Genomic DNA, 16217 nt, shown 5'->3' on the forward strand with positions numbered 1-16217 from the left:
ATTAAGTTATTCATAGGTTTTATATTTTATTTTAGGGGCCCAAATATTTATTTTAGCAGGCGGGCCCGTGTCATTCGTTACGCCCCTGTCTACAGCGCATACGCGCTCTTTACCACTTTACAAAGGTTAGCTGATAGAGCGCAGTTCTGACCAAAGATGGCGGTATGTTTTGAATCAGGGAGCGCGAATTTTGAATACTGACAGCTGTCACATGGGAAAAATAGTTCCTTAGATAGCGGTATGAACATGTGTTTTGATACAGAGAACGCGTGTTTTGTTGACAGCCGTCAAAACCACGTGCACGTGTACACCAGAGTTCCTTAAATGACTGTCAGAGTACAAGATGGCCATATTAGAGAGAGAGAGAGAGAGAGAGAGCGAGAGAGAGCGAGATATGTGTTTTGGTAGGTTGAGACTTGTTAGAGCGGAGTAAGCGGAAATGCACGTGTTCTTGTCATCGCACTGTGACGGGTGTGAGGCAAGATGGCGGACAGGGTGATCGATATATGTAGACGTCCTCATTTCTAAACGCAGACCATCCATAGGTCTGCACACGAGGACTGTCCACTCTTCTAGGTACATCCATAATGATATGTGGACTCATTCATACGTCCACAGACGAGAAAACACTGATTTCTGTGAACGATAACATGAAATATGGGTTAGAGAAGATAACGTGCTTACACCTAATCGATGCAGGTAATATCATTACAGACGTGTATACATTTTCATACACCCTGCACGACTTCATCATTATACCAGAAGGTGGACGTGAGAAACCGTCAATACTGCTCTGTCATATTGTGACTAACGCACACCAGTGACATCACTCTTACACTTCTAAATAAACATAATCATATCATTAATTTAGATCGTCACATGTACAGTACTTAGTTTACAAACTTCATCTTAAAACAGTATGAAAAAATATAAAACGGGGTGTACTTCGAGAAAACACATTACATGTTTGCGAGGAGTCATAAGGTTAACAGATGTGCACAGGTAGATTCTCCAAGACTTAAAATTATACGCTACAACAACAACGTGGAAGAGATGCTACACATCATGAGCTCGGTAGAAACCCAAGAGGTGCAGTACGAAGTGAGCTTTATTCTCATGAACCTCTTACGTTTGGACCCAATAACAATATGAAATTCGAATCATCACCCAGCAAGATATATACAGTACACCCTACCTCATGAAGGCTACCTCTATATCGTAGGACGCACAGATGTGGCAGAGAGAAGTAGTCCAAGCATTGCCTTTCTCTTTACTGAGGGTCGCTTTGAAATAAATGAGAAGTAGAGAGGACAAATAATTTTGGTATTACAAGTGCAATGAAGATCTACACATCATTTAGTCCTGGAAAAAATGTATTATCTTACAGATGGCAGGATGGTATCCAAAAGCTACTAGCAACCTTTAAAAACCATGCTACCATAAAAACTTATTCTCAGCTTCGCTGAAGAATACAGACATATTATAATCAACGCGAAACAAGGGCTAATTCTGTTATGCTTCGAAGTATCTTGCGGAGTGCTCCGCATGTGATATTATCCGATCGAAACACTCTTCTCGCCCGTACCTCTAAGAGCAGCACATCCAAGAGGGCATTGTCTGTAGCAGTACATACTGAAAGCATTGTCACTAAAGCAGTTGGCAATGCTATTTCTCTTATGCCAGGAAGAAGCACGCTCAAAGGACCAGACAACCACGACTTCAAGGCAGATGTGCGGACGTTCGTCAAGGCGCTTAGCACCCTGCCCTCCCGGCGCTGATGGTATACCACCGACAAGGAGACCCTCACTAAGGTCGAACTCCTGGCTGAGCTCATGACGAGGGATAGAAGAGAGGATCCACTGTGTGTCATTGAGGCTACCCTACCCTCGGCGATAACTATGTGCCGCAGGAACACGGACAACTTTGCCTAGTACGAGAAGCGCCTTTCTGCTTTCTTCCAGGTCAAGCTACCAAAGAGCCCAGACGACAGCTGAACTCATAAAGTAGCTACCATTTATCTCAACATTCATTTCTAGGCCTGTGGTATTGTATTTTCTACATCAGTACATACTGTACGTCTACCAATCGCGTTATGAACGCTTGCTTTATGGCAACAAATTAGAAACCTAATTCCCGCCAACAGTTCACACAGTCTGATGCAATTAACCTCACAACAGTTCTCCGCTGTTTTAGCCCGTGCTCATAAGCCTAGCAATTTTACAACGCTAAATGCATTCCGAACTGTGCGGCGTGACACGATTGGTTACAAAATTCATTGTCATAAATTATTCTGCTGACCTGTTTTCTGTGTCCCGATGAGTTCTCTAAATGCAGTAGTAGTAATATTACACGGCTTTGTTCTGTCAAATGCTGATTTTTGTATGATACAGTGGCAGGTCTCAGTTTTGTTTCTACAAACAGGTTATGTGCTTACGGTACGTTCCATGGGTCATGTCGACTGTACCTGAAAAGTGACCAGTGAGAGATGGAATTAAAATGCTTTGATCGAATTATTATATTTGTGAAAGCCACATATCTGGCGGCCCTGTAATCCTATCGGTGGAGCAGGTCAAAGGGGATTATTATTTCGTATGACGTAACGAAGTCAGATGATGGTGGATGAGATTGGTTCCATTCTGGAAAATGTAGTTACTCCAAAGAAAAAAAACGAGAGGCCTGTGATGTGCTAATATAACATCATTGCGGTCATTCGCACCTCTTTTGGCTCCCATTACCAGAGTGTTGCCAACTCATGTCCCTACAGACTATTCAAAATGTCTCTTCTGTCATCCCTACTCAAAATAAAAATATATGTTAAGAAATAATAATAATAATAATAATAATAATAATAATAATAATAATAATAATAATAATAATAATAATAATAATAATAATAATAATAAACAGCTAGAAATATCTCCAAAAAGCTCGAACTACATGCAGTGGAATAGCTTCATTTAGTTAATCGAAAATTTGTATTTAAAACTCAAACGAAATTAGAAGGCCTCTTAGTCATACTTGGTACAGATCTATTGAAGGAAGCTTAGAGAGTGGGGTTTAAACGCGGTTTCGCACGTCCTGCAACGATTCATGAATTTCACGTCGTTTGTCAGCGTGACCAATTCTTACTTCCCATTTGATGGAAACTGCCAAACGCGAGAAACTGAATGTATTGAAGGAATTTTAAAATGTGCGTAAAGGAAACTGTCGAGAAAGATAATGTGAAATGGCTCATATATTTACCGCGGCAGTACGCTGGGTAAAATATGAAGGCGAATTTGGAATAGCTTTCCAATCTCAATACGACTATGAAAGAAACTCGCATACTATTCAGTACGACCACGTAGAAACATTTCAAACTTAAGGTGCTGGGCTGAGTGGCTAAGACGGTTGAGGCGCTGGCCTTCTGTCCCCAACTTGGCAGGTTCGATCCTGGCTCAGTCCGGTGGTAATTCAAGGTGCTCAAATACGTCAGCCTCGTGTCGGTAGATTTACTGGCACGTAAAAGAACTCCTGCGGGACTAAATTTCGGCACCTCGGCGTCTCCCAAAACCGTAAAAGAGTAGTTAGTGGGACGTAAAACAAATAACACTTTAAAAAATTATTATTAAAACTTAAGGTAAACAACTTTGCTAATGTTTACACGATTAGGAGCATTTTTGTTTTGGAATTTTGACCTTTTTGAATACGCTATAAATCGGAGATCAGATTAATATAAGGTATTTTATTGCTCAAAAAGACGAAAATTTCGAATGTATAACAGCGTCTAACAGGGTCTAAATGGGGCTGGGAGGGCTGCACACAGATATTTAAAACGCTACGATACTGAGAACTTCTCTTACCGATATATACCACTACGAAACTTCAACCGATGTATGTAGCTCTAACATTATTATCCGTTCACCAGTATTTGAAAGTGCTCATGTACACCAGTATCGCATGTAAAAGAACTCTTGAAGGAAAAAGTTCTGGCACCTCGGCGTCTCCAAAAACCGCAAAAGTAGGTAGTAACATGTGAAACCAGTAACATTATTATTATTATTATTATTATTATTATTATTATTATTATTATTATTACTATATTAGTCGCGTTTGCAGCCTACCCACTCGGAAGGCGAGCATACGGCACTAATATCTAATAGATAGCCTAGTGCACATCTGTACTTTCTATCTGAAGAATAGAGTGGCTGCTAGATCACTCCAAATCACTTGGGAAGAAGTTGCCCTGGAACACTGTGCAACCCCAAAGTATTCGGGAGTGTGTTTGGATCGCGCTGTCACCTTTAAGAAACACTGCTCCAACATCAAGCAAAAAGTCTCAGCTGGGAACAATGTGGTGCGAAAACTGGGGAGCACAGCTAAGTACACAGACGGCATTTCCATTCGCGCTGTGCTGTTCTGCTGCAAAGTATAGGATCTCTCGTATAAACGAAGACCGTCGAAACGGCGTTTTTACTATCCGATTGGGGTCCTGCAGTATGGGAGGCGCGCGCATAGTTCTTGACCTTGCAACCAGACTACACTTGTTCGACCTGTCAAGCATCAGTCGCCAGTCTGAATCTCAGTTGTTAACATGGTGAGACAATTATCATCGCAACACCGTATGTTCGTATGTAAAAGTTCTGGTTTCATCTTAATGGTCGTGTGAACAGTTATTGGTGTGTAGAAAATCCTAATGGTGTTTATGAAGTCCCTCATTATGATGGGAAGATTCGTGTTTGGTGTGTTGTTAGTGCTCGAAGAATAATTGGGCCTTTTTGTTTAGAAGACAGTAAATGCAGAGATGTACCAAGATGACATTTTAACGCAGTTCTTCCATCAGTTAATGGAAGAAGAAAGATTCAGCCCCTGCTCATACAGCAGAAGATTCCCTTTTTACAATCTCGGAAGTGTTTGCAGACAGTGTGATCAGTGCTGGTCTATTTCCCCCTCGTTCTAACACTGTGTGATTTTTACATTTGGGGTCAACTGAAAGAAAACTCACACACTGGAGGAACTGCAAGAAAGCATTACGAATGAAATGAGAAACATTAGAGTGGCGAAACTCACTCGCGTTAGCCAGAATGTGGTTACCACATACAATGCCTGTATAACCCAGCAGGGACGACACTTGCAGCATCTTTTGTCAGGTACGATTTCTTGTAAGACTGTATACACACTTAAAGCAGGGTGGCCGCGCGCGACCTAAGTTCGTCTGTATTACTGAAACCTGCCGCATCATGGCCTACGCATTTGGATAAAGTACATCACTTTGCTGGAATTGGACCTCTTGACATCCGTCGGGAGATAGCGCCATACAGCAAAAATTAAAATCTATCACAACCTAAACTCACCCTCTGTGTTGCCATCAGCCAGCATGCCCTCGCCTAGCTTCCTCAGAGCAACAGAGGCTCTTTGGAGGGACAGCACACCAAGCTCGACTTTGTAAATGGCGAGCGAGACTCAACAGCCCTGGAGAATGGATAACGCCGCGCGAAGAACTTCCTCCTGGTCATGCAGAAGGATGGTTGATATGGAAAGCGCTGAAGAGACTGCGTTCAGGTGTTACAAGATGCAAATCTAACTTGTTGCAGAGAGGTTTTCAAATAGAATCATATGTAAACGTGGGTCGCCAAAGACAACACCCCATCTTCTTCAATGCAGACTGTGCCCAACACCATGCTCTATGGAAGATCTTTTCAATGCCTCATAATAAGGAGTCAACATAACAACGCAGCATCATCTCCAAGCTGTGTGTTCGATATTAAGTCAACTACACTGCCCAGATCCACCACCTTGGACTTTCCTTCCTTCTTTCTTTCTTTCTTTCTTTCTTTCTTTCTTTCTTTTCATTAAGTTTTTTTTTTGTTATTAATATATCTATGAAAGTCTTTGTACCATTTGTATTTTATATGTAGTCCATTTTAGTGCTCTGACACTCAAAATAAAGTAAGTCCCTGATATCCCTGAACTTAAATACCCAGTTTCGTGAAATTCTATTAAGCCGTTTTCCCATATGTCGTAACAAAAAAACAAAACCTACATACTTTCATTTTTGTATACCTAATCTAAGAAAAAACTAAGTACGAGGCAAACATTTGAAGTGTGCAGCCAAATTTATAATTTTATTAAAATATTAAAAATTCACAATCGTCCGACTCTTGGTTGAATGGTCAGCGTTTAGGCCTTCGGTTCAGCGGGTCCCGGGTTCGATTCCCGACTGGTTCAGGGATTTTAATCGAGTCTGACTAATTCTTCTGAGTCGGGGAATGGGTGTTTGTGTTTGTCCCAACCTCTTCCTCTTCATATTCAGACAATACACTACCAACCACCACAAGAACGCGCAATATTGATTACATCCCTCCATATAGGGTTGGCGTCAGGAAGTCCATCCGGCCATAAAACAGGGTCATGTCCACGTGTGCGACACAGTTCGCACCCGCGACCCCACAGATGTGGGAAAAATGGTAGAAGAATAATACGAAGAAGATTTAAAGCCCACAATCAGACAAGTGTTATAGTTGAATTACATATGAAAATTAGAACATCATAGTATAGTACAGCCCCGTATACTCAGAGCGTTTCAAACATGTCTGATAACCTGAGTCATTATGTTATCTGTACTGAATAATAATAATAATAATAATAATAATAATAATAATAATAATAATAATAATAATAATGCCGGGCTGAGTGGCTCAGACGGTTAAGGCGCTGGCCTTCTAACCCCAACTTGGCAGGTTCGATCCTGGCTCAGTCCGGTGGTATTTGAAGGTGCTCAAATACGACAGCCCCGTGTCGGTAGATTTACTGGCACGTAAAAAGAACTCCTGCGGGACTAAATTCCGGCACCTCGGCGTCTCCGAAAACCGTAAAAGTAGTTAGTGGGACGTAAAGCAAATAATAATAATAATAATAATAATAATAATAATAATAATAATAATAATAATAATAATAATAATAATACTAGGCCTAATAATAATGTTACTGATTTTTACATTCCACTAACTACTACTACTTTTGATGGTTTTCGGAGACGCCGAGGTGCCAGAATTGTGTCGTGAGTTCTTTTACGTGCCAGTAAATTTAGCGACATGAGGCTGAAGTATTTGAGCACCTTCAAATACCACCGGACTGAGCCAGGATCGAACCTGCCAAGTTGGGATCAGAAGGCCAGCGCCTCAGCCGTCTGAGCCACTCAGCCCGTCTGTCTGTCTGTCTGTCTGTCTGTCTGTCTGTCCTGATGTTAGAGTTAGAGAGAAAGTGGCTCTGGACTATACATTAAAGCTAAAGAAAAAAGGTTAGCTGACCGAGAGTTATTGTCACCAGTGTCCTCATGGCCGAGTGCAGCAGCGGAGTATGGTTCAGCCAGGCTACTGTGCTATACTTAATCAGGGAACCATGCTCCTGATCAAGACAAGACGAAACTCCATCTCCCGTAAGGCAGTCACGGAGCAGATGGTAGTCATTGTCGGGAAAATATTCTGAGGCTCCTCTGGCATAACAGAGCCACTAAACTTAGCGGCCAATAATATGACTAAAGGTTACCCGAGAAGAGAGAAAAATACACAAAAAGACGCGATCGTTCTGTTAATACGTGGAGGAACTATATATATACATGTTATGAAGGAGTAGTGGTGGAAGTGGTGCTTTAGGGAGAAAACAATAGGATTGTCAGAAAAATCCGAGTATCAAATTTAAGTTTAACGAATAAAAGAAAATAAACAGAAGAATTTTACATAGTTTTCTTGGGGACATCATGCACAGAATGCGTGATTTATAAAAAACAAACGACGCAAAAGTGTAAATGAAAATTTGTATTTATAATGTTCTATAATCCAACTTTAAACACACTCTTTTTTCAATTGGGTTTACATCGCACCGACACAGACAGGTCTTATGCCGACATGGAATAGGTAAGGGCTAAGAGTGGAAATGAAGCGCCCATGCCCTTAATTAAGGTACAGCTCCAGAATTTGCTTGGTGCGAAAATAGGAAACCACTGAAAACTATCTTCAGGGCTGCCGACAGTGGGGTTCGAGTCCACCATCTCTCGAATAAAAGCTCACATTATTAATTTCTTTTTTATACGTTGTTTTTTGTTCTACGTAATTATGCAGTGTTATAAATTTACATTCAGTAACGTACCTGAATATCATCAGAACTTTGAAGAAGCATGGATACTCAAACATCAGAAGTTTCAGTCCTCAGTTAGGAAATTACGAAATAAATTAACTTTCTGGAATGGGCTGACGAAGGGATGAAGGAGTTATCACTGACGAAGGTAGGTATAAATTCATACTTACAAGGATGTTGATGTAATTAATTTCAAGTGTTTGAAAGCCAAAGTAAAAGCCGTCTAAATCTCGCCATTTAATAATAATAAATGATATGTATTAATAGTCATTCCTTTAGCAATTAAAGATAATATGGACAACGAATAAGTGTATTACCTTGACTGAATAAATAATTTTCTTCATAATTTTGCATCGTTTTCTTGCTCATCTTAAATCGTCTTTAGAAAATTTTAGCTCATTTTGTGACGTTTATCAGGTGAGAAAAACCAAGGCCCGTTTATCTCCTACATCAAGTATTAAATTGGTATTTAAATAATAAAAAACTAACATTCCACCCAGCCTACTAAAACTGACAGCAGTTTACACCAGTACCGTAACTCGTCACATGGTAATGTACAATATTTGTCAGTGTTAGTACCGTGAAATTGAAGGCAATACAAGCAACAATAAATGAGATACGCAAGGCAGATGAAGAAAAACTTCCCCCCTTCCAGATACGTCTCATTAAAATGCATACCACCGTTTGAGTCAGAGTAAACCTCGTAGGGGAACGGTAGGGCGTCGAGGTGACGCGGCGTCTGGCGTCTCTGGGACGCCTCGTGACGTATGCTGTCACACACAAACTAATTTCAACCTCTGTGCGTGGCATTATACATCGCAATTCCGACACAAATGTTGCTGTTCCAAGGTGGTTTGCGAGGGAGGCAGAAACTTCGTAGTGAGCTGGAAGGGGTGAGACTGTCAGCAGCATTGAAACAGAACGCTGATCATTTACTAGCAACAAATGTAACATGGGAACGGAATAAAGAACTGCGTTGTCTGTGATTCTTAAGTGGAACCGATAATCTTAATGCCATCAACAAGAGAGTCAGACAGTCCCACAGCATATAATGATAACAGGCATCTCGGTCACAACACACTATCACTGGAACTGCTACATCTATGGATTTAAAATAACTGGCTGACGTACGATGATTTCACTTGAAAAAGTGTTTGGAAATGTTATTGTTTCTTTCAAGTATAAGTTGTGAATGAAAAAAAAGAAAAAAATCAAATGGTATTTTTCAGCTAAAAATATTTGGGTAACTCCTTAAATTCCTATCTTTAACTGGAGTTTTAGTATTATGATTTATGATACGCTTCCGGCGTAGCAGAGGCGAATTGTTCGAATTCTTAGATATGTATCTCCTACACATGTTTGCCTTAAATAGAAATGGAATTTTCACGACTGTCAGCGACTTATGCTTCTGAGTATGCATACCCCATTAAAAAGAGAAAACATCTACCCTGCCGGTATGCTGACAACACAACCGTATGACTTGGTATTTACCGCCTCACCATGACAGGACGCCGTAATGTTATACTCGTATTAAACACTGGAGGACATGAGTGTCTTCTAGATCATATGAAGCTGACACGCCGGCGAAACACTAAATTGATATTTTGACCGCAGTACACCTAATACTTGCTATAAGCTGCGCAGTCTGACGTACGGAACCGTAGTGTAGTTGGTAAAGGCGTGGTGGAGCGGCCTTGCATGTCAGCCGGGAGGTTCGAGTGCGGGACGGAGATTACACACTTTTGAAATATTTAATATGTACCGCACGCAATGAAATTTCAATACCCAGTTTCATGCAAATTGTGTGTGAATGAATGTGTTTGTGGTCCTAAGAAGGGCCGATTATTTAGCAGACCGGACACACACAGACCGGAAATATTAGGAACACAACTGCTCACAATGTTTTATCGCAGCAAATGCTCAATGTGATGATCGTTTTGGTTTATGTACATTCGCGCTGAAGCATTCCAGGTGTAATTGCTCGGCAGGCATCCGTGATGAGTTGCAGGAGCTGGTCGGGGTTTTCCGGCGCTTGAATGTAAACGACGTTCTTCAAATGTCCCCACAAGAAGAAGTCTAACGGCGGTAAATCCGGTGTTCTGGTGGACCAAGAAACAGGACTTCCTCGTCCTTTCCATTTCCCTGGGAGTTCCTCGTTCAGATGGTTACTAACGGGCAAAGTCGAACGTGGTGGAGCAACCAGATCGTCAAATGATCGTGCAAGGGCACATCCTCCAGCAGCAGTGGGAGTTCCTGACGCAAAAAGTGCAGATGCGTGGGCCCGTCCAATGACCCTCAAAGAATTAAGGTCCAATCGGGCGATACCCCAAGATTCCACACCAAACATTCACTCCTCATCGTACTTGATGGGCCGCCTGTCACACCCAGTTAGGATTGTCTAGATTCCAATAGTGCATGTTGTGGCGATAGACTTTCCCATTATTGCGGAAGCGCGATTCGTCCGAGAACAAGATATGCCATACGAATGCTGCATCATTGTTCAGCCTGCCTAATAGCCACCGACAGAACTCCATTCGAACTTCGAAATCCCTCCCATGGAGCTCTTGGTGTAACTCAAGATGATATGGGTGAAATTTATGTTCATGCAGTATTCGCCAGATGGACGGCTGCCTGGTGTTCACCTGTCATGCAATCGCCCTTGTACTGATCGCATTATTCTCGAGAGGTTATCAGTATCCTCCAGTTTCGTTTTCCTAGCTTTCGTAGGTCAACCTCCGTGAGCAGTGGACGATTTTCGGTGCGGCTGCTCTCTGGATTTAAGTAAACCACTTTTTTCAGAATATGATATCCATTCTTTGCCCATATCTAGTCATCGCAATCTTGATGTCTGTAACTATGGTGGGATTATGACAGGGAGCTCGGAGACGAATTAGCGGGATTCAGTTTGAAACGACTACATGCCTCTATTTCGAAGTAAAAACGAACAGAGAAGCCAAAGAATTTCGGCAGATGTCACTTCATTTCCACAGTCTGAAAGTTCGAAACCAGTGCGCTTTAACTATGGCAATATTGCCTAAGGTGCGCTCGCTTGCCGTTATTATCGCAGTTTTCCTTTTTTTGTGGGGAGGGGGATCCTTCATTGATTTATTCAAGAATGCATCAAGGAGATAATACCTACCGAGCGAGTTGGCCGTGCGTTTAGGGTCGCGCAGGTGTGAGCTTGAATTCGGGAGATAATGGATTCAAATCCCACTGCCGACAGCCGTGAAGATAGTTTTCCGTGGTTTCGTATTTCCACTCCAGGCAAATGCAATGGCTCTACCTTAATTAATTAAGGCCGCGTCCGCTTCCGTTCCACTCCTAGCCCTTTTGTGACCCATTGCCGCCGTAAGACCTGTCTGTATCGGTGCGAAGTTACGCAAATTGTACAAAAAATGGCAATACCTAGAGGCCACAGAACCAAATACATTGCTGGCCTATCGCAAGATACCAATCCCCTACTTGATCATTGCAAGGACCTCTTCGAAAAAGGTCCGTTTGCTGAAGATACAACTCAAGCTTGCGAATACGTATTGCTCACCACCCGTGACACAGTAGGAGTGCTTGGAAGCTCTTGAAAATTCTTAACAACAAAGCCAAAGGATACCTTTAACAAAATAACAGCTGACAATGTGACAAGTCTTAAGTGGCAAGACCAAGAGACGAAAAACAAATTCAAAATCACGTTGTGGACAAACTATTAATCTTATCAAACATACTGAAGACGGGTTCGAGCCCAGATAAATCACTGGAGTGGCCTGTGTCGATCTCACTACCGCATATGACATTGTGAATCAAAATATCCTCCTGAGAAAAGTCTACTCCCAACCAAGGACTACACGCTAACATAACTGATCAGATCCTTTCTCGTCCGACTCGTTAACTGAATGGTCAGCGCAGTGGCCTTCGGTTCAGAGGGTGCATCTGAATTATCGTATTAGTGTATGGAAATTACTAGTTGCAGTTAATAATAATAATAATAATAATAATAATAATAATAATAATAATAATAATAATAATAAGCGAGCTGGCTGCCCTCTACGGGGCGTATAGCTGTTAGCTTATACTCGGGAGATGATGGGTTTGAACTCCACTATCGACAGCTCTGAGATAGTTTTCTGTGGTTTCTCGTTTTCACACCAGGCAACTGGGGCTGTACCTTCACTATGGCTACGGTCGTTTCTGTTCCTCTTCTAGCCCTTTCCTAATCCATCGTTACAAAAGTTCTGAGTTGGTGAGACGTTAAACAGCTTGAAAATAATAATAATAATAATAATAATAATAATAATAATAATAATAATAATAATAATAATAATGTCTTCCTTTTCTGACCGTACACTGTTCAAAGTTGAAGTGTCCAATAGCAAATGGCCGATATCGCCTAGCCATCGTCCACGGAACAAGGACCATAACAGCGAGAGCATACCAATTAACAAATGGATTGGATCTTGAATAGCAACAAATGCGTACAGGGCGACTGCATCATGTGGTAGCAGGCTCCATTTCCTCATGGTCACCTTACACCTTGATACTCCTATCCTCAGGCGATTGAACGTTCTCAGTACAGGATAAAATATCTCTCCACTAAGGGCCATCTTCCTTGGCTTTCAAGAAACAATCATCCAACTCACTCTTCCATCTTAAGAGGCAGTTTTCTTCCCTTTCAGGTTTTTGGCCCATGAAAGGAAATTCTTCCGTGACCCGAGTCTTCGTCTGGCTGTCCGGTAACTGAGTATGAGTAGTGGACGACTCCGTTTCTGCTGCTACTTCCCTCCGGATGTGTGGTGGTGCTATGAAAATAGGTAGAAATAGCATCCGGACAGGTATTGGCTTTAGGCAACTAGTTACAATTGGCGCCACATCCTTTACTACAATGCGAACTTACTTGGCGCGTAGCGTGTGCAGAGGCACTCCAGACTTGTGATGGATATCCTGAGGCCGAGATGCATAGGACCAATACTGAGAACCTTGACGTTGTGGGACTGGTACTCCATGCCTTGCCCAGAAGCTTGTGAATGATGCTGTTCTGTTCCCCTCTGGTATTGATGCAATATTGTTTAAACATTGCGGTACGTCATGCAGTCTTTCCTTCTTACATCTCATGCGAATGTTAGCAACAAGAGAGAGGCATTATTTCTTTCGTATCATTTCATGAACACAGAATGGACATTTTCAAATTAGATCTGAATATTATCTTACAGGTCGTAATGAAACAACTTCGTGCTAAAACAAGCTGTTCAGATATCCAACTTGGGAACCATCAGCTTCCAGGACTGAAAGGCGCGAAGAATACAACACTGCATGGCATGAAATCATGGCGTGTTGCGTGTGAAACCCATGCTAGGCGCTAGTCAGCAGCAGGTGACAGTTTATAAGTGTTACTTTCAAACATGCAGAGGTAAGATTATGCACCTGGAAATGCAATTCTCTGCAGAGAGTTCATTAACTTAGCCGAGTGGTATTCTCTCAACTGGAGTTTACCAATTCTACCCCAACCAGTTAAGTAGTTCGACACCGTTGATATTACTTCAGCCCCATTAACCAACAATATTTTCCTTCTCATTTTACAGAGACGTCAGCATTGGTATGAAAATCTTCGTAGGGTTAAACAAATTGTTAGAAGATACTCTTAATGCTTAGTAATATCAGTTACGTTTGTTAAAATAGAGTTAAATGCCAGTTTAACTTTATGTTAAAATTTAGTTGAAGTATCAGTTTGAAAAGTGATGGCAAGACATTTAAACGACACACTTCAAACGTAGTCTTACCGGCAGGTGGTGCCATCTTGCCATTCTAGCATTTTTGTGTCAAAAATGCCTCCTTTTCTTCAGTTCTCCTTCTACTGATCATATCTGTATTTATCAGTTGCATGTATGTTTCAAGCCAACACTTTACAAACTTGCAATAAATTGTGGGTATGAGGAGACTGTATCTCGTTGAGTGTAGAATGAAAAAAAATCGCGGTTATTTTTGATCCACAAAGTAGCTCCAGTTCGACTGAAGTTGATCTTTATAATAACTAAGGCCCGGATTTTTAGGTGGTTTAAACCTTCATTTTAGGTTACTTGTATGTTAGCTTGGTTAGCACGTTCCATGAGACGTTTGCGTCCAAACACCTGGCATAGTTATCTTCAGGTTTGTAGATGGTGGAAGAAACGATTATTTGCCTACTGTTGCTGTTGGACTCATTTTTCCTAGTTACACAAGCAACTGCGCGACTGATGATTTTAGCTGCTGAGTATGGGATTTCTACTCACATTTAACAAGAAATAAAATATAGAAATCGTAAGTAAATTTCACTGAGCGTGCTAGGATATTGCAGTGCAGGTTAGTTACGGGAATCTTACTTGCTCGCAGCATTCCTGACGGAAGACTACCTGACCATCCGTAGTAAAGTATCGATCTGCACCAATCCATTTTCCAAATTAGGCATTGGTTAGCTATACAGCAATTAAAGTTAGAAAAGAATTGCAGCAACAATTCGCCATATTTTCTGCCTAAAGTACACTCTGTGGACGACTGGAGTATAATAATTTTACGGTAAAATAGCATTTTTCATTCGAAAAAGGCAAAACAGCTATTTTTGTAATTTAAGGTGTCAACCCCTCATTTATGTATTTTTAGGTACAATGAAATTCACACATTTTGCTTCATAAAGTGTGAAATGAATATGTACAGTATCTTCAAATTTGTTCATTAAATAGCGAGGGAAAAAATAGTTGAAATCCTAAAATCCGGGCCCTAATAACAACATTCAACAGACATAAATGCCTGTATGTACAGTAGATTCATAATCTGCGAACTATTGCAGAATTCAACTTCTGACCGTCGCATAGTCAAACGTGGCGCTTGTTTTTCATTTCGAAATATTTCAACAATGCCGCTAACGCCTAGAAACGAGAAAACGGAACAAGTGTAGTTTACACTGTTGCGTAAAAATACAGCATTTGATCTCTACTTTCGTGATTCGTGTTGATCGTATGAGTACCGTATTTCTTTGTTTTAAAATTGGAGAAATAAATATTCATTAATAGTCCGGTTCCTTAGCTAAATGATCAGCGTAACAGCCTTTGGTTCTGAAGACCTTGGGTTCGATTATCGGCCGGGACGGGGAATTTTTAACTGATTATGGTTAATTCCTCTGGTTTAGGGAATGGGTGTTTATATTCGCATTAATAAACTTATCTTCATATATATAGAACGCATTACACTACAATTCATCAAAGATTAGTGAATGGGGCTGTATTCCTCCACACAGATCGCGTCAGGACGGACAACCGGCCGTAAAACTGGCGACGTCTACATCAACTGTCAATCCCAATAAAATTGAGGGAAAGGGTAGAAGCGTGAGTTAGAACGCACGATGTAAACTAGCAGTTCGTCGAACTTAATAGGCAAAGTTCGATGACATCAGAACAAAAATGGATAAATGCTGATTCAAGGAGGTAACAGTTCTTTTTCGTGTGGCTATTTCTAGCCGAGTGCATCCCTTGTAAGGCAGACCCTCCGATGAGGGTGGGCAGCATCTGCCATGTGTAGGTAACTGCGTGTTGTGGTGGTGGAGGATAGTGTTATGTGTGGTTTGTGACTTTCAGGGATTGGGGACAGCACAAACACCCAGCCCCCGGGCCATTGGAATTAACCAATGAAGGTTAAAATCCCCGATCCGGCCGGGAATCGAACCCGGCACCCTCAGAACCGAAGGCCAGTACGCTGACCATTCAGCCAACGAGTCGGACGGAGGTAACAGTTATACTGGTATATTTGCTCTTCTAGTAAGCGAGTTCTTGGTGATGTACCTATTTCACCACGATGCAGTGTAACTAAGGATGAATGCACTCGATGGTACTTCTGTAGTGCTTTCCAAACACCATAAAATGGATAGTTCATCTCTCCTAGGTTCTTTCTTTCTTTCTTTCTTTCTTTCTTTCTTTCTTTCTTTCTTTCTTTCTTTCTTTCTTTCTTTTTGTCTGCCTTTCCTTCCTTCAGTTTTTAAAGGTGCAGGTTATATCCCGGCGAGGCGTATTTCAGGACCAATACAGTGTGAAATGAGGTGTCCTTGTTCGTATTTAGAAATATATGATAAAGTTACTACTATTACT

This window comes from Anabrus simplex, chromosome 1 (genome assembly GCF_040414725.1).
Source record: "Anabrus simplex isolate iqAnaSimp1 chromosome 1, ASM4041472v1, whole genome shotgun sequence".
NCBI lineage: Eukaryota > Metazoa > Arthropoda > Insecta > Orthoptera > Tettigoniidae > Anabrus > Anabrus simplex.